Consider the following 21280-nt stretch of genomic DNA (forward strand, 5'->3'; position numbering starts at 1 on the left):
TGGGCTGGACTCTGGAGGAAGGAGGGGGGTGGGGTGAGCGTAAGAGCAGGGGGCTCCCCTTGGGGCTGTTGCGGGTGTCCACTTTGGGGGGAGTAGCATTGAGCCAGGGTGGCAGCAGCAACTGGTCAGAGTCAGCCTGTGTTGGAGAGCTGAGGGTGGAGGGGAGAGAAGGAGGAGTGGGTGGGAATCAAAGGTGATTCCTAGGCTGGGGCCCTAGCAACCAGGTCAATACTGGTACCTTTTAGCCATGACTGGGAAAATTGGGCAATGAATAGATTTTATGGAAAAACAGAGAGTTTGGTTGATTATGAGATGCCTCTTAGACAATCCAACCTAGCTCACCATCCAAGCGGGTATGTTGAGTAGGCAGTGGGACCCATAAGCTCGGGAGAAAGATGAGGGCTGAGATCATAGAGAATTGTAGCCCGTAGATCGTGTTTAAGGCCATGGGGTGGAGGAGATGACCTGCAGAAAGGTGGATAGAGGCAGAGGGTGGGGAGAGTTAGGCCAGGCCTGGGGACTGGCCAATGGAAAGGTCAGAAAAAGGAGGTAGCACCAGTAAAGGGGTCTGAGGGGGCAAGAATGTGATGTTTGAGGAGGTGAAGTGGAGCCCTGCTTCCTAAGGGGAGGTCCTCAGCTGTGCCAAAGGCTGCTCAGAGCTCCAGGAGGACAACCACAGAGACTGAGGGCAGTGATGTCAGCTTCAGCACGAGGGGGAAGCATGGGCCGGAGCATGGGGGTGGGGAAATAGAGCCAGCCACTCCATGCAGCTTGAAGTTTTGTTCGAAGGAGCAGAGGAATGGAGGGATGTGGGGTTAAGATGGGATTTGCATTTCTTTTTTAAGGTAGGAGCCATTACAGCTTATTTGTACGCTGATGGTAATGATCCAGCTGGGAAGGGAAATTGATAACTTAGGAGACAGGAGAATTACAGTAGAGAGTATTGGCTTTCTGAGAGGTGCTGTGATCCAGAACATAAGCAGAGGCAACACTGCACCCAAGGTGACAGGAAGGCAGAGCAGAAAGTACGGATGCTGGTGGCTGGTAGATGGGGGTGTTGGTAGATCCATCCAGTAAGATGGATCCCATCTTAGCGCTTGTTTTCTCATGCAAGTAAGAAGCCAGGTTACCAGCTGAGAGGGTGGGGGGAGACCGTGCTGCAGGCTGAAGAGAGAAGGCGTGAAATAGGCCTCTCGGGCAGTGCTGAGTGCTTACTTGAGGCCCCATATTGAAAGTAGACAGCATTTAAATACGTGTTCAGCTCCCTGGTTCTGAGGGCCCTGGAGTATGGCGGTGCCAGTAGGCACTGGTTCGAATTGCCCACCAGATGGCGCCAGTGGGGCATTGCTGAAACCTGTTTTCTGACCGGCTTTGGGGCAGAATTGTGTTCTCTTCGTTTTCCTATCTGTAGACTGTTATTTCTCAAGCTTGAGTAGTAAATAGAGTACTTTTAGGGAAATAAAATTCTCACAGATTCCTGGAGTTTAAATTATAAAACAATTATAAAATATTTCAATTATTTTAATACTCAAGTATTTGCACATTAAAAACAGTGTACGCTCTCTATACTTAATGGATCTTCCATAACTATCAAGTTGAAACAAATTTAGAAAATAGATTTAAAAAGTCAAAAATCCAAATCACCAACCTTTACTAAGCTTTACTGATTTAACAAATGACAATCTTTTGCTGAAAATAAAGAGCTGTGTGCAGTGTGACTCTGGTATGCATTGCTTCTGGTCAAGTTTGGCTCATGTGTCAAGACATGACAATTCTTTCACCCTCTTTCTCTGTTAAAAACCACTGCAGAGTCACAGCATGCTTTCAGGTCATTTTGTCTTCTTGTGGCTGGAACGCATCATTTTCCCATTGCCCAGCTTTAGCCTGAAGATGATGAAAGTTGTGAGGAGAAGCACCAACTCGGTGTTGGCATAAAGCAGGTGTGGTGCTGAAGTTGGTGACAGGTGGTCAGCTAGATAATCTAGAATACGCACATGTTGGGCTTCCCTGGTGCCACAGTGGTTGAGAGTCCGCCTGCCAATGCGGGGGACACGGGTTCGTGCCCCGGTCCAGGAAGATCCCACATGCTGCGGGGTGGCTGGGCCCGTGAGCCATGGCCGCTGGGCCTGTGCGTCCGGAGCCTGTGCTCCGCAACGGGAGAGGCCACAGCAGTGAGAGGCCCGCGTAAAAAAAGAAAAAATATCCTAGAATACGCACATGTTAACGCTTCAGATTTTCATGGCAAGAAAAGCATAAAATTGAGAATATTGTGAAATGAACCAAAGACTGAGGATGCCTTTCGCTTTGTTGATATAGATGAAGACTGATATTTTGAGGACTGTACTTTTATTAGAAACCATATATATCAAGTCTAGAAATCATATTCTATTTAATAAAGTTTTGATACACTTTAATAAAATATTAGGCGAAATCGCAGTGGCGGAGCTGGAAGGGACTCACTGGCCTCTTACAGTACATTTGAAGAAGCATTTTTTTTTAACACTGTGCTTTCATGTTTTGAGGCATAAAGAAAAGAGCTCTGGAGAAGCACTTCTGCAGTTCATAGCAGGGTCACCCAGGTGAACGTAACTACAGGAAGCCATCAAAGGAGCCCAGGAGTCTGTCATGACCCCTGTGTCATGATTTATGTGACATTCCATGGGTCACTAACAGTCACTGTAGGATGGCTCTGTCTCTTTCTGGTTTTACTACCTCAGGAGCTTATCGTGACTATATTTGCTAATTGTTTTCTTCTTTTTTTAAGTTTATGTCTAAGTGTTTTAGTTTTTTTAAATTTAATTTTTATTTTATATTGGAGTAGAGTTGATTTACAATGGTTGTGTCAGGTGCACAGCAAAGTGATTCAGTTATACATATACCTATATCCATTCTTTTTCAGATTCTTTTCCCATATATTAATAAAGATAAGATCTTTAACTCCTTCAATGGTGGGATGGGGCACACGCATAACAAAGGTTTATGGGCTTTCACCACCCTTTCCTTTTGCTGCCATGATGTGATGGTCATCTGGGACCAAGGGTCTGAATTCCTGGACCCCGTGTTGCCTGTGTGCCTGCTGCTGTCAGGATCTACAGCCTGTCATACTTGGCCCAGGCACTGGGAACGCACAAATGACTTTCTTTTGCAAGCAGTCTTCTCACAGTAAGCTACATCCAGACAGGGAAATTCCAAGTGTGCATTAAAGACAGGAAACCCAGTATTTTCTAGCCTCGCACGTAAACCTCAGATCTCCTTCACTTTAAATGCCCCTGGCCATTTCCTCATATTCACCACTCTCAGCGGAAGCCCTAAACATAACGTCCACTTGGGCTGCTGGCTCTTCTTTCTTTGAATTGAGAAAGTTCCACCTTCTCTGAAGCCCCACCTCACCCTTCTCCCTTAACTGCTTTCCTCACCCACCCCAGGCAGAATGGAGTTTTCTCTCTAAGCTTTTGCCTGTTGGAACAACAAGGCTGTTTCTGGCTGGTCCTTGGTATATCCTTAGGTTCAGGCTGAGCTTCTCAAAATGGCATCTGCTCATTTATACTCTATTTTCTTTTCTTTTCTTTTCTTTTTTTTTTTTTGTGGTACGCAGGCCTCTCAGTGTTGTGGCCTCTCCCGTTGTGGAGCACAGGCTCCAGACGCGCAGGCTCAGCGGCCATGGCTCACGGGTCCAGCCGCTTTGCGGCATGTGGGATCTTCCCGGACTGGGGCACGAACCCGCGTCCCCTGCATCGGCAGGCGGACTCTCAACCACTGTGCCACCAGGGAAGCCCTCTATTTGCTTTTCTGACACACTCTGTCCTTCCTTCTTTTTTTCTTTTCTTTTTTATTTTAACATCTTCATTGGAGTATAGTTGCTTTACAATGGTGTATTAGTTTCTGCTGTATAACAAAGTGAATCAGCAATGTGTATACATATATCTGCATATCCCCTCCCTCTTGTGTCTTTCCTTCTTATTACCCTTCTCTCTGTCCTGAATTCCTGCATCCAGCCTATCTTGCACCATTGTTGGGGTTCATCTTGACCTGTCTCCTGTTCTTGATACCCTAATCACAAATAAAAAATATAGCGGCATAAGACGCACAGGTTGACTTCTGGCCAGAGCAGAAATGGGTTCACTCTACACGTGGAGGGTGGGAGAGCTGCTGCTTTGGGATTTAGCCCTTTGAAGCTGACAAGCTTCCTTTACAGTAGGTCATGAAGCCACACATGTGGTCTGCATCAAAGCCACTGGGCTGTTCAACTTGCTACTGCTGTTGGAAAATCCTAGCAATTAAATGAGTAGCAGGTATGTGCATGCGGACAGGGACCCTTTGCTACAGGCAGGGTAGCTGGATGGTTGTGGGCTCAGGATCTGGAGCTGGACTTCCTGGGGTTGAATCCCAGCTTGGACATGTCCTGGGATAATTACCTCATTTCTCTGGGCCTCAGTGTCCTCCTCTGTGAAACGTGGCCAGATAGCCCCTACTCACAGGGTGGCTGTGAGGATTAGATACATGAATATCTTAGGGCTTAGATGAGTGCCTGGCACAGAGCAAGCTCTCAGTGATCGCTGGTGTGGTCATGATGGAGTCCAGCTTCACTCAACATGCTACACAGAGGCAGAGTGAACTGTCAACATCTTAACAACTTGGTAGTGGTGGATCCTGGTCTAAGAGCTCTGATCTGCTCTGCAGCGGTTCTCAGGGTTCCTGACCTTGGGACCTTTGACATTCTTAAAAAGTATCAACATCAAAGAGCTTTTCTATTTCTGGGTTGTATCTATGATAGGTATTATGTTAGAAATTGAAACATTTAAAATAGTAATTCTATTAACAAATGCTATTTTTGGACTTCCCTGGTGGCGCGGTGGTTAAGAATCCGCCTGCCAACGCAGGGGACAAGGGTTCGAGCCCTGGCCCGGGAAGATCCCACATGCTGCAGAGCAACTAAGCCCATGCGTCACAACTACTGAGCCTGCGCTCTAGAGACCACGAGCCACAACTACTGAAGCCCGCGCGCCTAGAGCCCATGCTCTGCGACAAGAGAAGCCACCACAACGAGAAGCCCGCGCACCGCAACGAAGAGTAGCCCCCGCTCGCCGCAACTAGAGACAGCCCACGCGCAGCAATGAAGACCCAATGCAGCCAAAACTAAATTAACGAATTAATTTTTTAAAATGCCATTTTTAATGAAACATTATTTTACAAAACAAAAAACTTAGAATGGCACTCTTATGGTTTCACAAATCTCTTTACTATTTAGCTTGATAAACGACAACTGGATTCTCATATCTGCTGCTGCCTTCTGTCTGCTGCAGTGGGTTGTTTTAGTTCAAGTATATGAAGCAAACCCAACCTCTTCCCTCCAGAAAAGGTTCTTGGCCATTTAACAGCTAAGAAAACTGTGGCATGGAGAAGTTATGATCATAGTACCTTCATCACAGGTTTGTGCTGGGAATTGAACAAGACAATGTGGAAGAATCTGGCCTGGCAAAAATCTGGCCCTGACAAATATTCTCCAGTGTTATGGTGGTTTCACGGGGACAGGCCTAAAAGGAGTAGACGAAGCAGGACCTCAGGAAGAGAGGAAAGAAATGACTGCAGACGGGCACTGGTGGGACCTGGGATGGGACTTAGAAACTGGCATTGTGAATTGAACAGGAGGGATCACAGAGGGACCCTTACTTCATTTCCAGCGCAGTCAGCTGCTGGACCTAATTCACCGTAATGGCATGGTTCTCAGAGTTATGAATTCAGAGCAAGTAAAATTGTCTCTCTACAGTGGATTGCACGAATGCCCCCGTAGGATAAATCCACTTCTGTTCAGCAATGATATGTCCAGTACAGTTGTTAATTCTTATAATGTGGGGATTGAATTGTAGAAAGGCAAAGGAAAGATAAAACTATGTACTGTTTGGATTAAGCGTAAATCCACTGCAGGCAATTGCAAAAGCCAAGGTTGGGGGGAAAACATCTCTGACTACTTCTTGCAAAACCCACATAAAATTAGCTTCCTTCTTCAACCTTCCCCATCCCTTCTAAAGAAAGGTGATTTTATTTCCTTCTCAGTCAGTCACACATTGCCACTCTGCATTACCATCTCCAGTTGGGCAGAGGCCCAGGGACAGTCCAGTAGCGGGCCACTTGGTTTCAGTACCCTGCTTTTAGGAGAGTGAGCGGCTCCTGTAAACCATCTAAGGAGGGTCAACAGAACTGGGTTTTAAATGTTCTTGAGATGCACCGACCTCTCTGGATGGTCAGTCTCTTTGATTGAAATGTTTTTTCTAGGGGCTCACCCATTTACCTCTATACATTATATCCATTTTCTCCCCAGAATTTGTCAAAGGAGGTGAACTTCCAGAAGGTTGTGGGATGGATGGGAATATCCTAGTTAAATCCATTCTTGGGCCTGCTGGAAAGACTGCTTTGGCAGACATGTCTGTAAAGATCTTTAACTCGGGAGGAAAAAGAAGCACCTCTAGATAATAAGGGACGTTTTCTTGGTGGAGTTTCTGTGTTTTCCTTTCAGAGTCCCTCACAAAGTCTCAGTTCTCTCTTGCGCTCCTGGAGGTGGTTAACCTAAGCAGATTGGGCCTCCTTTGTGGCCCCCTGTTTCTTCCAAACTATTAGCTAATACGTGCAGAATCTTACACGTTGGGGGAAGGGGGGATTTGAATGAAAGGCCTTCTGTGGACATCGTTTCACTCTGTGGTTGGCTGGAGCTGTTGAGGCTGCCCTGTTGAGTCTGTGTGCCTAGCCTAGCCCTTGGCTGTCAGCATGGGCTGGCTGCGGTCATCACGTCAGGCCATAGCCCTACAATTTAAGGTAGGGGCTCGCACCTCCCTGCCTCCAGGTGTGTAGGACGGCTGTCTCATCTGACCAGGGTGAGCCATAAGTGATTCTGAGATCCTGTGCTTGGAAAAATGAACCTGGAAGGACAGTGAAATGGGCATTTCAAAGGGAGTGTGCAGAGAGCGTTCCCGAGCCTCTTGGTTTTCAGCTCAAAATGGATTTGAATGACAGCTGTAACTATGCCTTCTTAGGCTTTTCATTTCTGGTCCTAATAATAAGCACAAAATCTCACCAGAAAGTCTAAATAGTACAGGGGCTCCTCCCAAAGGCAAATCTCTCTCTCTCTCTCCCTCTCTCTCTGGGACTTCTAAAAATGACGGGAATATAAGGTTGCTTTACCATTTTTAATTGAGCACCTTTGTAATTGCAAGTGATTGCACTAGTGGAGCAAGAAATGGTAGTTATCAGATGGGCTCCCTGAATATGTATTTTTTGAGTTGGGGAAAAGGTAGTATTCTTTTTTTATTTTTATTTTTTTACATCTTTATTGCAATATAATTGCTTTACAATGGTGTGTTAGTTTCTGCTTCATAACAAAGTGAATCAGTTATACGTATACATATGTTCCCATATCTCTTCCCTCTTGCATCTCCCTCCCTCCCTCCCTATCCCACCCCTCTAGGTGATCACAAAGCACGGAGCTGATCTCCCTGTGCTGTGCGGCTGCTTCCCACTAGCTATCTATTTTACGTTTGGTAGTGTATATATGTCCATGCCTCTCTCTCGCTTTGTCACAGCTTACCCTTCCCCCTCCCCATATCCTCAGGTCCATTCTCTAGTAGGTCTGTGTCTTTATTCCCGTCTTACCCCTAGGTTCTTCATAACCATTTTTTTTTCTTAGATTCCATATATATGTGTTAGCATACGGTATTTGTTTTTCTCTTTCTGACTTACTTCACTCTGTATGACAGACTCTAGGTCCATCCACCTCACTACAAATAACTCAATTTTGTTTCTTTTTATGGCTGACTAATATTCCATTGTATACATGTGTCACATCTTCTTTATCCATTCATCTATCGATGGACACTTAGGTTGCTTCCATGTCCTGGCTATTGTAAATAGAGCTGCAATGAACATTTTGGTACATGACTCTTTTTGAATTCTGGTTTTCTCAGGGTATATTCCCAGTAGTGGGATTGCTGGGTCGTATGGTAGTTCTATTTGTAGTTTTTTAAGGAACCTCCATACTGTTCTCCATAGTGGCTGTATCAATTTACATTCCCACCAGCAGTGCAAGAGGGTTCCCTTTTCTCCACACCCTGTCCAGCATTTATTGTTTGTACATTTTTTGATGATGGCCATTCTGACTGGTGTGAGATGATATTTCATTGTAGTTTTGATTTGCATTTCTCTAATGATTAATGATGTTGAGCATTCTTTCATGTATTTGTTGGCAATCTGTATATCTTCTTTGGAGAAATGTCTATTTAGGTCTTCTGCCCATTTTTGGATTGGGTTGTTTGTTTCTTTGATATTGAGCTGCATGAAGAGGTAGTATTCTAAAAAGGAATGTGTTCTCTTTTTTTTCTACTCAATTTTTGTTCTTTATTTCTTTTTTTTTCCCCTCACCCACTTTGCTTTTATCTACTTTTAAAATCCCTTTCCACACTCTGAAATTTTTCTATTATAATTTATATCCTGCTTATTTATACAAAAATATGTGAGATTTTTTACAGTATTATAACACATAAATCAGGAGAGTGAAGCCAAAAAAAAATTAGAGAGGGAGAGAGCACTGTAGCAGGAAACTGAGTCCAGGGGGTGGGCTCGGGGAGCACTGTAGCAGGAACCACAGTCAAGCACTAAATTTGGATGTAAGCCTTCTAGGGGCAAAAACAGCATGAGGTGTTGAGTTGGAGTTCTTTTCTTTATTGAGGTGTAGTTGATTTACAATATGACATTAGTTTCAGGTGTACAACATAGTTATTTAAAAATTTTCTAGATTATACTCCATTTATTGTTCTTATAAAATATTGGCTGTATTCCCTGTGCTGTGCAATATATCCTTGTAGCTTATTTACTTTATACATAGTAGTTTGTACCTCTTATTCCCCTACCCCTGTCTTGCCCCTCTCCCCTTCCCTCCCCTGCCATTGATAACCACTAGTTTGTTCTCTATATCCATGAGTGTGTTTCTTTTTTGTTATATTCACTAGTTTGTTTTATCTTTTTAGAGTCCACATATAAGTGGTAGCATACAGTATCTGTCTTTCTCTGCGTGACTTGTTTCACTCAGTATAATGCCCTCCAAGTCCATCCATGTTGTTGCAAATGGCAAAATTTCCTTCTTGTTTGTGGCTGAGCAGTATTCCGTTATATATCTGTATGGAGTTCTTTTTAAAATCAGAAGAGCAGGTGGGTTTTTCTTCGTGTCTGTCACATTTCCTGTGCCAGCAGTCCCCATGTGTTTCTCAAGGATGAGCCTCCACCTAGCTCTCTTGTCACCCACTCCCCACCCCAGAAGCACCATGAGCTCTGCACATGACCCACAGGCAGGGTCACAGACAGACCCAGGGCTTCCAGCTGATGTGAGGAAGTTGAGCCTTTCCGTTTCTTCCTGAAAGTTGAGTTCATTAGAGTTGGTCCAAAGGCTGATAAAGGGCTGGCCTCTGAGTCGGGACTAGTCGCCTTTCATTCTGGAGACTTGACGGCGATCAGGTGAACATCTGGTGGGACGTGGAGTGAAATCATAGGGGGTGCCCTACTGAGTAACGTCATCACACTGGGGAGGTGAAACACACCTTTCAGGCCTGGGAGCCTCCTTCTTGAGAGAGCCTGGCTAAGGGGGTGTGTCTGACCTGCCTGGGTATCTTAAAGTGCTGGCAAGTGAGAAAGGATGTTTGGGTTCCCCGGAGGAATGAGAAAATGTGTTATGTTTCTCCAAACATCCATAGTTTCAATAGGCATGGCTTTGGCAAGAGACAGTTGTCAGGGCTAAGTACTCAGAGCAAAAGCAGTAAATAGGAGGCTGTACTGTCCAGTAGGCTAGCCACTAGCCACATGTGACCACTGAGCACTTGAAGTGTGGCCAAGTCCACACTGAGATGTGTGGGAACTGCAGAATACACACCAGATGGCAAACACTGGGGGAAAAAAGACTGTGAACTATCTTAGTAGCAATATTGTAATGGAAAATATCTCAATCCCTACTACTTGATTACATGTTGAAATGATAATATTGAGTATATTGGGTTAAATAAAATGTATTATTAAAGTGAATCTTACCCGTTGCTTTTCACTGCTTAATGTGGCCACTTGAACATTGAAAATTAAACGTGTGGCTCACATGGTACTTCTCTGGGGACAGCTCTGGTCTAAATATCTAAAATTAAAAGTTTTTTTTGTTTTTCTTCCTGAGGAGCGAATTTCCATTGTGTTCTCTAACCCCTGTGTTCTCTCTTTGGTTCTCTTTCAACAGATACGACTCTCCACGTAGCATGTCAAGGACTACATTAATCACCAATTCCTTTACTTTTTTTCCCTCCGACACAATTTCCATTTTCTTTTACACTTGCTCACCCCCGCCACCTGCAGTACACCAGTTTCAGATATTTGAGCTGTGTAGAGTTTCTGTGTACAGATGTGTGCTTGGACTTTTCTCTTCCCGAGAAATCTGAAGGGGGCGATTACAGAAGACCCACTTACTCCTGGGATCTGTTGCTGTGGCCCCGGGCGCGGGGCATTGGGTGGTCCCTGGGTGGTCCTTGGAGACTCCTTCTCTGCAGCCACGTCCCAGCAAATACCATTCCCTGGAGGGGAACAACCAAGTGCCGTGGAGGCAGCAGCTTCTGCTTCGCCGCCGCAACTGTCTGGTTTCCTGTAAAATAAACACATTACTTTATATTTTTAGGGAACACAAAAGTGCTGCTATAGGGCGCAAAATTTTCATTCTGGACGCTTTTCCAATACAAATCACCCCAAAGACGCATTTTGAATATCCTGGTCGCATCTTTGGATCTGTAAAATACACCTTTTAGTATGGCATCCGTTAAAATGCAAAGCAAATTTCTTCGAGGCAGAAAAACAATCTGACAGTAGCAATGTAGAAATTGTTCACTCAGACACATCTGTGTAAATGCGAAAAGTGATAGCATTCACCTCTGAGCTGCTTGCTATTGAACCTGCAGTGACTAGTCTCAGCCAGCCCAGGTAGAACATCATTCCTTCAGAAGTGTTGAAAATGCTGCAAAGTTGGATGAGTGGAAATGCGGCTGCCCCCCTCCTTGCTTCCTCTTCCCTCATCCTACTGGAGCTTGCATCAGGGATGGCCTCTTTCTCTACGGAACCATCTTGAGCCTGGTGGGGGTATTGCTGACGAAATCCAGGATCATTCCAGCAGTTGAAAAAGGAAGCCCTAGGGGGAAAGCAATTGACATATCTTTGTGCCTGTGAATAAGTTGCCATGAATAATGTGTTACGTTAACCCATCCTTGCCGACCACTTAGTTGAGTTCTCTCCTTGGCATCAAATAGATAGGTTTCCTCTTAGGCGGAATTAGAAGAAATCAGTGTGGACGGATTTTTTTACATTCGGCTACTGTTTTATTCAAATACATGAATCTAAAGCTGAATCAACTCTTATTTCCAGTCGTGCATATTAAAATGATCGAATTCCAAGTAGTAAAGTTTCAGGGAAACTGACAAGGATTCAATTAAGTTAGTCTTGTGTGCTGCTACTTGTTTTGATAAATTTGAGGGTTAACTACTTGTTTTGATAAGTTTGAGGGTTAAATCAGTGATAACCAAACCAGTCTCAGTGAAAGCACCCATCCTATGGTTGTGTCAGCCCAGGATGAGTGAGCTGGTACTGTCCCTGCTGCTGTCACCACTGGAATGAAATTTTGCCAGAAGAGACGTTGCGCTTTCTCATTGCTGGTGGGTGAAAGACAGTTCAACTGTGTGTGTGTGTGTGTGTGTGTGTCTGTGCGTGTGTGTGTCTGTGGATAAAGCACTAAAGACTGAATTGACTTCTAGACTTTTCTTGTATAAAATTTCCCTAACCAAGCAAAGCTGCTTTGACTTAATTTATTTGTTAAATGTTGCACTTTGTTTATGTGTGGGTTTTTTTTGGGGGGGGCAGCTAGTAAGTAGAGAGAAGAGGACGAATTCTACTGACGTATTTATTTAGTAAAAATGACAATTTTGCCTTCATTTACGTTTTAAAAATTCTGTCTGATTTTTTTTACATTGTTGCTAATGCTCGCCCAACATAACTGCTCCAATGCTATTTGCCGTCTGACAGAAGGATCCTTGTAGGGCAGGCTTTGCAAACCTTATCAGGTCATAACATATGCCATAGATTATAACCTTGCTGTTAAGATGTTTGCCTCTTATATTAGAAGTTAAAACCGGCCTTTGAGAGGATCGCCAAATAATGAATTGTCATACCACTGCTGTCTGTTATGCAACTGTGTAATAACTCCATAGTTGGAAATTGAACAAAGGTTAGGCATTCTTTCCTTCAGGCTCTCTTGTTAACAGATTATTTTAGATTTTTTCCGAAGTAAGTTTTCCCTGGGCACCCCTTTTCTAATTCTAAGGAAGTGTTTGGCCCTTTCATGTTTCAAAAAGAAACATTCACTTGTGGTTCCGTATTTCTTGATCTCTATAAGAGACTCACAAAATTCAGTTTCCTTTTATTCACAGAGAAAGTTGGCTTTGATGTCTCTTAAAGATAATTCTGCTAGCTGCTGATCAGCCAGTCAGTTCACCTAGCTTCAGTCTTTATAGGACCTCTAAACTAATTTTCCTACACTGTGACTAAAAGGTAGGCAGATCATGGGAATGGATTATACGGTATATTCAAATGGATCCCTAATATTACTTCGTCTAATAAGGTAATATCAGGACCACATATTCTGTAGGCCTCTTTTGTTAAAAGCCACATTTACGCAATTTTCACTTTTTTAGGCTATTGTTCCTTTACATTTGTACTCCAGGCGTAAAAACCGCACTTGTGAATGGCTGAGCCTATGATTATACTTTCGGTTGTATGCTGCTTTTTGCCAGTGTGTGTGTGCTTGTGTGTGTGTTTCTCCTCTCTGAATCATTATATATTTCATGCTACTTCTTGAAAGTTTACTCTTCGATGCTAAAAGGGAATAACCAGATGATTTCTAAAAATAATGTCTCCCTGCAGGATGGTGGCTTGTTAAATTAGAGGAATGCTGTTTGCTATATCAACATGTATGGTCAGAGGCTAAAATATATTAACGCCAAGTGTGTTTTGGTCGATAACTGGAGAATTCTGTTTAAATGCATCATCTCTTCCAACGTTTTACAGTTTGCCATGTGGAATGGCAGGTAGTAGGGAGAAAAATAAGTGTGGATTAAGACTTTTAAAGGAAATAGTATCATATGATTAAGAAAATTAGAATTCGTAGAAATACTGGGATAAGTGAAGAACTAAAAACGTCTGTCTAGAATGTAGCATCTAGAGAGTTTTTGGAAGCCCTACCTTCACATGAGGGTGTGATATTCCTATCCAAAGCCAGACTAAGCCATCAGCAAGACGCATGGGGGGATTATTACCTCTCCTTTCCTAGAGGAATAACCGAAAGCAAATAAAAATTCTTAACAGTCCCCTCTTTGAAGTGTATTTTTTAAGCAAGGTGGAAAACATTTAGACTCTGGCTTTACGACACATTAGGGAAGTTGTTTGTTGGCAGGGGGCAGGAGGCGGGGGACCCGGAGGATTTCACTTATAGATTGTCTCACCCGCATATTGTGAGCAAGCTAAAGGAACCATCCCAGTCTCAAATGCCTTCATTGAACAATAACAGTTCATAGACTCTTTAGAAAGTATTGAATAAGGGTCAGGGAACAGCCGAAGGCAGTACCGCTCCGTGAAGTCTGCTTACACATTTACAAATTGTCCATCAGTTTAAAATACTTTTCACCGTGTGCAGATATAAGGGGAATAGGGCACTCTGTAGAATTATACATGTCTAGTTTGTAAAGTATGTCGTGTGTACTGCAGATGTATGTTCTCTGGGCTTTGTGTATCTGTACAGTAGCTTTCATGAAAACAAAATTGTGGACTAACTTGTTTTGGTGGTGTGAGGGGGAGAAGGGCAGTTTATATCAAGTAACGATGCTGTAACATAGTACATGTAACAGAAGATCTGGAGTAACCCTTCCCTGGCCCGTGGAAAATTTTGGTGATCTTCTAGGTTCTGAAATGAAGATGTATGGATATTCTGGCGGACTGCATGTTGTATAATTTGAAAAATACCAGAAGTGGAAAATAAAATTGAATTAAACTTTGGCTGGTCTGCTTTTTCTTAGAGTCATCTCAAAGGCACTCTCCTTGAAGGCCTCAATGCCATTGTGAGGATGGGCCTTTTTCTGGCCTTGAAGGAGTTCATTTCAGTGAGCAGCTGCTTGAATTCAAAGCCTGAGCAAGGTCAACCGTGACCTTTCTGTCTTTTACTTTGCTTGAATATCTGTATTTAAATTTTTCCTTCATTGAGGACCCAAGAAAACCTGACATTTGTTCCTTCAGCACTGAAAAGACAGCCGCCTATGTCAATAAGCGTCTTAACTTTTTAAAAAGTAGGATCGAGTTAAGGTGCAATAGACCAGTGTATTAGCTGAATTTCTGAATTTCTTCTTGTCCAAGAAAGGCACTTATTCTAATAATATGTTTTAGCTCATTGGCATTCTCCAACTAATGCCTTGGACCTCTGCGTATATTGAAAGGTTATTGGCATCTTTTGAGAAGTGTTGGGGTGTTTGTATTCCTGTTTAGCTTGCTGATTATTGCTACTAACGTACAGGTCTGAGATCTTGTGAGAGGATGCCAGAGTGTGAAGCCGTTGGAGAATAACAGATGGCGGGACACGGGATTACTTTTATCTGCTCTTTTAGCAAGGAGACTTCCCTGCCTCAGGTCACTGAAATCCTGTGGGCACGCACGGCCTTGTGTATGTAAAACACCCTCATTCTGGTTCTTGGTTTGGTTAATGTTGCATGGGAGCCAGACAGGAGACTGCCGGCATCAATTAAAAGTGGAAAGATGGATGCCGAATAAAGATTTTGTAAGTGGGGTTGAGGACACTGCAAATCATGTGCTTTTATGATGTCTTATCCATCTCCTTGAATTTGTTATTCTCCAAAGAACTTGGAAGAGGCAGTTACCAAATATCAGATTGTTAAAGGTGACTTAGGTAGTAAAACTTCAAACATCGTGGATGAATATTTAGGCTGAAGCCTGTTTATTTAAGATGGGAAAGCGGTCTTTTGAAAGGACCTGATGACAAAGCACATTTCAGTATCACTGAGAAGTGACCCTATAGGTTCCAGGAGAAGCAGCTCTGCAGTGCAGTAGGTCTGCACTAACACCCACTGTTCCCCGGGTTCCTGTGAGCCTTTCCCGAGGTTTCCTGTTCTATTGAGCTCTGAACGGTGCTCGGGCTACGCCTTGGAAGTACTACAGAGCTAGAGCAACTGTGGTAGAATGTGGAATGGAAGCTATAATCTGCCGAGGCAATTACCGGTGATGTGTGTATTTGCAGGTTTAATTCTAGCATTTGTGACAGGTTATATCTTGGGATTTGTCTCATGTACATAATAAATTGAACAGGAGTGGGAGGGATCTCTCGGGTGACACATCAGATGAAAATATGTGGGCTCACTTGACAAATGCATCCTGAGCCATGGGATTTTTACTTTCCTTCTGGCATTGGGTGGTTCTTCAGCCAATCTGCAGAGAAAACACCGATTTCTGTGTGGTTAGCTGGGCTCAAAATAAAAGACTTGCAGGTAATCCCTGGCGATCTTTCCACTTGTGATGCACCATGGATGCAAAGGCTGGACTCCTCCTCCACCTGCTTTGCTTCCCCAGCGCCGAAGGAGGTTCTGTTTGGAGCCCCTCTCTCTTTCTGGGACCCTTCAGACCCTCGCTCCTCCACGTGACCAGACTGCAAATCATTCTCCTACGACAGCTTTTCAAAAAATTCACCTAAAAAGATACTTTACTCCTTCAGAATGTATACCCGAAATGAGAGAAATTGGCAAACTTGCTCCCGATGACGTGTACCAGCACCAGAACCTCGTAATGCTTGGAAAGCTGCAGTAGGCAGTGCATTAAGGTGAGAGACTATCCTGGCGGTGTGCCAGACACTGTATTACATGCTTTACATGTATTAGTCCATCTAATCCTCCTAATAACTCCATGAGGTAGGCACCATTATCTCCACTTTAGCAGGGAGTAAACGGGCACAGAGAGGTTAGTTAACTTGCCCAAGGTCTCACAGCTGGGAGGAGAAGCCAAGATTGAAACCCGGGAAGACTGGTCCTAAGGTGTGTGCTCTCCACAGCTAGTAAACTGCTGCTCAGAACAGTGCTGCGTGTGTGTGTGTGTGTGTGTGTGTGTGTGTGTAGTGATAACCAGCAAGCAGCCTCAAAAATCCTTTTGTAAAGAATTCATACAAAGTGTTCTTCCTTTGCAACTTTTCTGTGTTTTCTCCTTTCATAGGAATCCGAGACCTTCTTGTTTTTTGAATTACTTTAAGCAATCAAAAGCATCTAGGGAAGAATCATCGAAATAATAAGAGATGCCTCAGCAGGGGGGCCTGACAACATACAACTGCAGGGCTTCTGGAGGAAGGCTGCCTGCAGGAGCGCAGTGCTTAGAATCTTTTTCGTACATAGTGGACACTTAGAAAGTGCAGCAGTCACTTGTGTCACGGTTTTCAAACTGTGTGTAGTAAGAAAGTGCAGCAGTCACTTGTGTCACGGTTTTCAAACTGTGTGTAGTAAGAATTTCACTTATCCATGTTGACCTTTTTTTCTCTTTAGGACACTAATTTTCTCTGCTTGCATTTTAAAATGTATAACCTATATTCCTCAGCTTCTTAAGCTAAAAATAAAGCAGGGTTCTCTTGTCCCAGCTGAGCCGGCTCTAAGGGAGAGTCTGAGGGGGCACTGGGTGGGTTCCCTTATCCCACCCAGATCTGTGTGAGGCCTCGGAGAAGACTCTCAGGGAGCTGTGCTGATAATAGCTGCCCCGTACCTAACCTCCAGCCCTGTCATAATGATTAATAGGATCTCACTTTAGTGCTTTAAGTTTTAGAAAAAGTAAACATGCCAATCATACCACACATGCATGTGCACGTCCAACTACAGAAAGGGGCAGGAACAGCACAAGTGGGGTTCGCCCTGAGCCCCCCACTTTACCGCAGACTCCCATTACCTGTGCTTCACCTGTCTGAGGATGCTTCTGATGGGCTACTGCAGGGTTGGGAGGGACAGGCTGGTGGTAGGTGTGTCTAGGTCACGGGATGCTAATTCCTTCAGCTAGTGGCAACCTGGCTGCCTGCAAGCCAGACCCCAACCAGCAGCCCAGGCGTCCTTGCTGCCCTGCAATGCCCCCTTCTGGGACATGTACACAGCGGCAAAATACCCCTGGAGCACTGGCCATCAAGCAGTGATGCTACTCAGTCATCCTAAATGGAAAGAATGATGGACTTGGGACCTGGATCTGACTCCTTACTTCCCATGGACCAACCGTGGGATGTGGTCAAGTTGTTTAACTGTAGCATCTCAATGACCTCATCTCCATACCTGAATTACGGAGATTTGTAGCCCACTGTCCTCCACTCTTCGGTTTGCTGTTAGGATCAGATGAGAAATTGTGTGCAAGCATCTTATAAAAGTGCTCCTCAAATGTAAGGGATTGTTAGGTTGAAAAATGAAATTCAACGGAGTAAATCTTAGAGATTTTATTCGGCTTTATTCAGTGATTCATGAATTGGGCAGCATCCAATCTAGCAGATAGAAGCTCCGAGGAGCTGTACAAAATGACAGACTTTTATAGGCAGGAACAAAGAGGCAAAAGGCAGGTTGGTTATTGCAAGGTCAGTTTCCTTTAGGGAATGTCAGGGGTCTGTAAGGCAGATGACCTAACCAGCGCCTATCAGGCGATTCCCTATTGCCTGGTTTAAGATTCCATTTCTGGGAGAGCCGAAACTGTAATTCAGTCTCGTCTCGGTTTGGTGACATGGGGCTTAGCATAAGTGACTCCATTTGGGGCCTGTTGCCTTGTTTTTTTTTTTGTTTTTGTTTTTTGCGGTACGCGGGCCTCTCACTGTTGTGGCCTCTCTCGCTGCGGAGCACAGGCTCCAGACGCGCAGGCACGGCGGCCATGGCTCACGGGCCCAGCCGCTCCGCGGCATGTGGGATCTTCCCGGACCGGGGCACAAACCCGTGTCCCCTGCATCGGCAGACGGACCCTCAACCACTGCGCCACCAGGGCAGCCCTGTTGCCTTGTTTTTAATAGTTATTATCAAATACTTCCCAGGAGCAGGTGTTTTTGCCTTGGACCCCAGCTATACCTTCACTTAGCATCACAGATACTTAGAGTAAGAGAGAAGGCTGTGAGGAGACCCCAGGAGTCATCTAATTCTACCAGTGAAATGGAATTTCACTGGACCTCTCCATTTAGGGTCCTCCCTCTTCCCACTGCTCCACCCTCTTCTTTGGGGGAAAGTCTGCTCTTAGGCTGTTTCATGGGGAGAGAAAATGCTCTCCCTCCTGAGAACTGCTGTGAGCAGTGTTTAGGGCTAGTTTCCACCTCTGTGCCTGGTGGCTGTTCATACTGCAGGCTCCCGCAAATGCTCCCCACTCAATGCCCTGACGCTAGTCATGAATCAAGTCTATTCAGATTCCCAATAATTACAGCTAGTGCTGAGAGCCTACAGCCCAGCAGCATCTTTGTAGGAGCTTAACAAGTTCCCCAAGGTGAGCTCAGGGATGCTCAAGGAGTCATTTAGCCAAGCCGGAACACAAAAGCACACTCAGCATCTGGAAACAAGCTGTCTGCTCCCTCTGCTAGAAAGTGCCTGGGATCCGAAAGCTCCCCTCCTGCCACCACATGCACTATAGGCAGGAACTGACTGCACAGTGCAGGCCAGGTCTGCTCTCTGTGTGTGGCCTGCCGCTTATAAACAGGAGAGGGCTGTGGCCAAGGCCTCTGCTTTATACCCACCTCCTTGCAGACCTTACACCCAGGAGAAAACCAAAATCCCCACAGTTCAAGTAACTTGTCCGAGGTCACATGGTTTGTTTGGGCTCTAGAGCTCCGATTCCTTTCTATTTCAGTCCTCTGCATGCCAATGCAGGGGACACGGGTTCGAGCCCTGGTCCGCGAAGATCCCACATGCCGCGGAGCAACTAACCCTGTGAGCCACAACTACTGAGGCTGTGTGCCACGACTACTGAAGCCCACGTGCCTACAGCCCATGCTCCTCAATGAGAGAAGCCACCGCAACGAGAAGCCTGCGCACCGCAATGCAAGAGCAGCCCCTGCTCTTCACAACTAGAGAAAGCCTGTGCGCAGCAACAAAGACCCAACGCAGCCAAAAATAAATAAATAAATAAATTTATGTAAAAAAAAAAAAGTTTCTGCCATTCCCAATTTTCCCTGTGAGCTGTTGTAAATGAATAGTGCCTTTTTAAAAAACTGAAGTATAGTTGATTTACAGTGTAGTGCCCATCTCTGCTGTACAGCAAAGTGACTCAGTTATACACATATATACATTCTTTTTTTATATTCCTTTCCATTATGGTTTATCACAGGATACTGAATATAGTTGCCCCGTGCTATACATTAGGACCTTGTTGTTAGTGCCTTTTAAAGTGGATTACACTTCACTATATTGGGCCAAAAAGTTGGGCTGTTCTTGGAAGAAATACAGATCCACCACTAATAGAGTGGAAGAGAAGCCTATGAAGGACGTTGGGACACATTTGGCTCTACCCAGAGAGGTTACATGACTCCCCTCACCTCACACTTGGAGAGCCCGAGCCCAAAGCACCTCACTCTACTCAGGGTTCACTCTGCCGCACCAACCGCTGGCCCGCAAAGACGAAGCTAGTCACAACCACTCTGATGGCAGCAGACGCCTCTCTGACATGAGGTCAAGCCTGGCTTGAGGTCAGTTGTGTGGAAATGTTTTGCCACAGTCATTTGTTGTGTTTGTACTATGTACGAGGACCCTGGTGATCAAGAGTGGACTTCAGCAGTGCTTCCCTGGTGGCGCAGTGCTTGAGGGTCCGTCTGCCGATGCAGAGGACACGGGTTCGTGCCCCGGTTCGGGAAGATCCCACATGCCGCGGAGCGGCTGGGCCCGTGAGCCATGGCTGCTGAGCCTGCGCGTCCGGAGCCTGTGCTCCGCAACGGGAGAGGCCACAACAGTGAGAGGCCCGTGTACCGCAAAAACAAAAAAAAAAGAAAGAAAAAAAGAGTGAACTTCAGCAGCTTCTGGACCAGAGTTCCAGTAGCTCCCACTCTTCCCTGGGTTACCTGAGTGCCTCGCACGAGTTACCTAACCTGTGTGAAGCACTTGGCACCATGCCTGGCTCACGGTGATAGCCTGTCCTGCATGTGCATCATGGAATCTCTTCACCAGTGATGGATGAGGTGCTGCTCTTATTCTCCCCAGAGGCAGATGTGGTGAGGTGTGGACAGGTGAAGTGAGTTGTCCAACATCACAGAGCTAGGAAGTGGTGGAGCTGCTCCAGAGCCATGTTCTTTTTGGGTTTTTCTTCATTTTTATTTTCATTTTTTTGGCCACGCTGTGAGGCATTTGGGATCTTAGTTACCCGACCAGGGATCAAACCTGTGTCCCCTGCGTTGGGAGCATGGAGTCTTAACCACTCGACTGCCAGGGAAGTCCACAGAGCCCACGATCTTAACCAGGAAGCTAAACTCTCCCGGGGTCACACGGCTGCTGAGGAGCATACAGAGACTGAGCTGAGATCCTGCTTTACTCCTAGACCAGAGCTTATTCCCAGGCCTAATCAATGTACAGGAGCAGCTGACATCTCCATGTGTTGCACTCAGAGCCTGCTGCAAAAATGTAAGCATTCATCAAGATTCCCACAAAGATTTGAGCACCTGCTTTGTACTCAGCTTTGATTTTTGAGCTGGGGAGAGGGGGTAAACAAGATAGTCTTCATTTTCTTAGACGCATATTATAAACCAGTGACCAACACTTTCTAAAATGATTCAGTACATTTAAGTGCTATGAAGAAAACAGAACAGGCTGCTGTGATACTACATGGCTTGGGTGGTCAGGGAAGGCCTCTGTGAATGATTGAAGGAGGCAGGCTTGCAAAGATCTGGAGAGAGTTCCAAGCAGAAGGAACAGTAAGTGCAAAAGTCCTGAGGCAGATTTTGCTTGGTGTGTTCATGATACTAGAACTCTGATTTTACACACAGAATTTTCTCCACACGGGTATTTCAGTTCCTCATTGACTTAGCAAATTAAAAAGATGATAAATATGTTTGTGTTGCCTTCGAAAGTAAGAGTAAATTTGGAATAACCAAGAGCTTCTTCCTGGATTTACAAATATAGCAGCAAAGGCCTTTGGGCATTTTTGTAGCCAACAACTTTGTAAGCAGACCCATGCATTTGTAGTCCATGCTTCTGTGCTC

The sequence above is a fragment of the Leucopleurus acutus genome (assembly GCF_964270905.1).
Source record: "Leucopleurus acutus genome assembly, chromosome: 6".
Taxonomy (NCBI): Eukaryota; Metazoa; Chordata; class Mammalia; order Artiodactyla; family Delphinidae; genus Leucopleurus; species Leucopleurus acutus.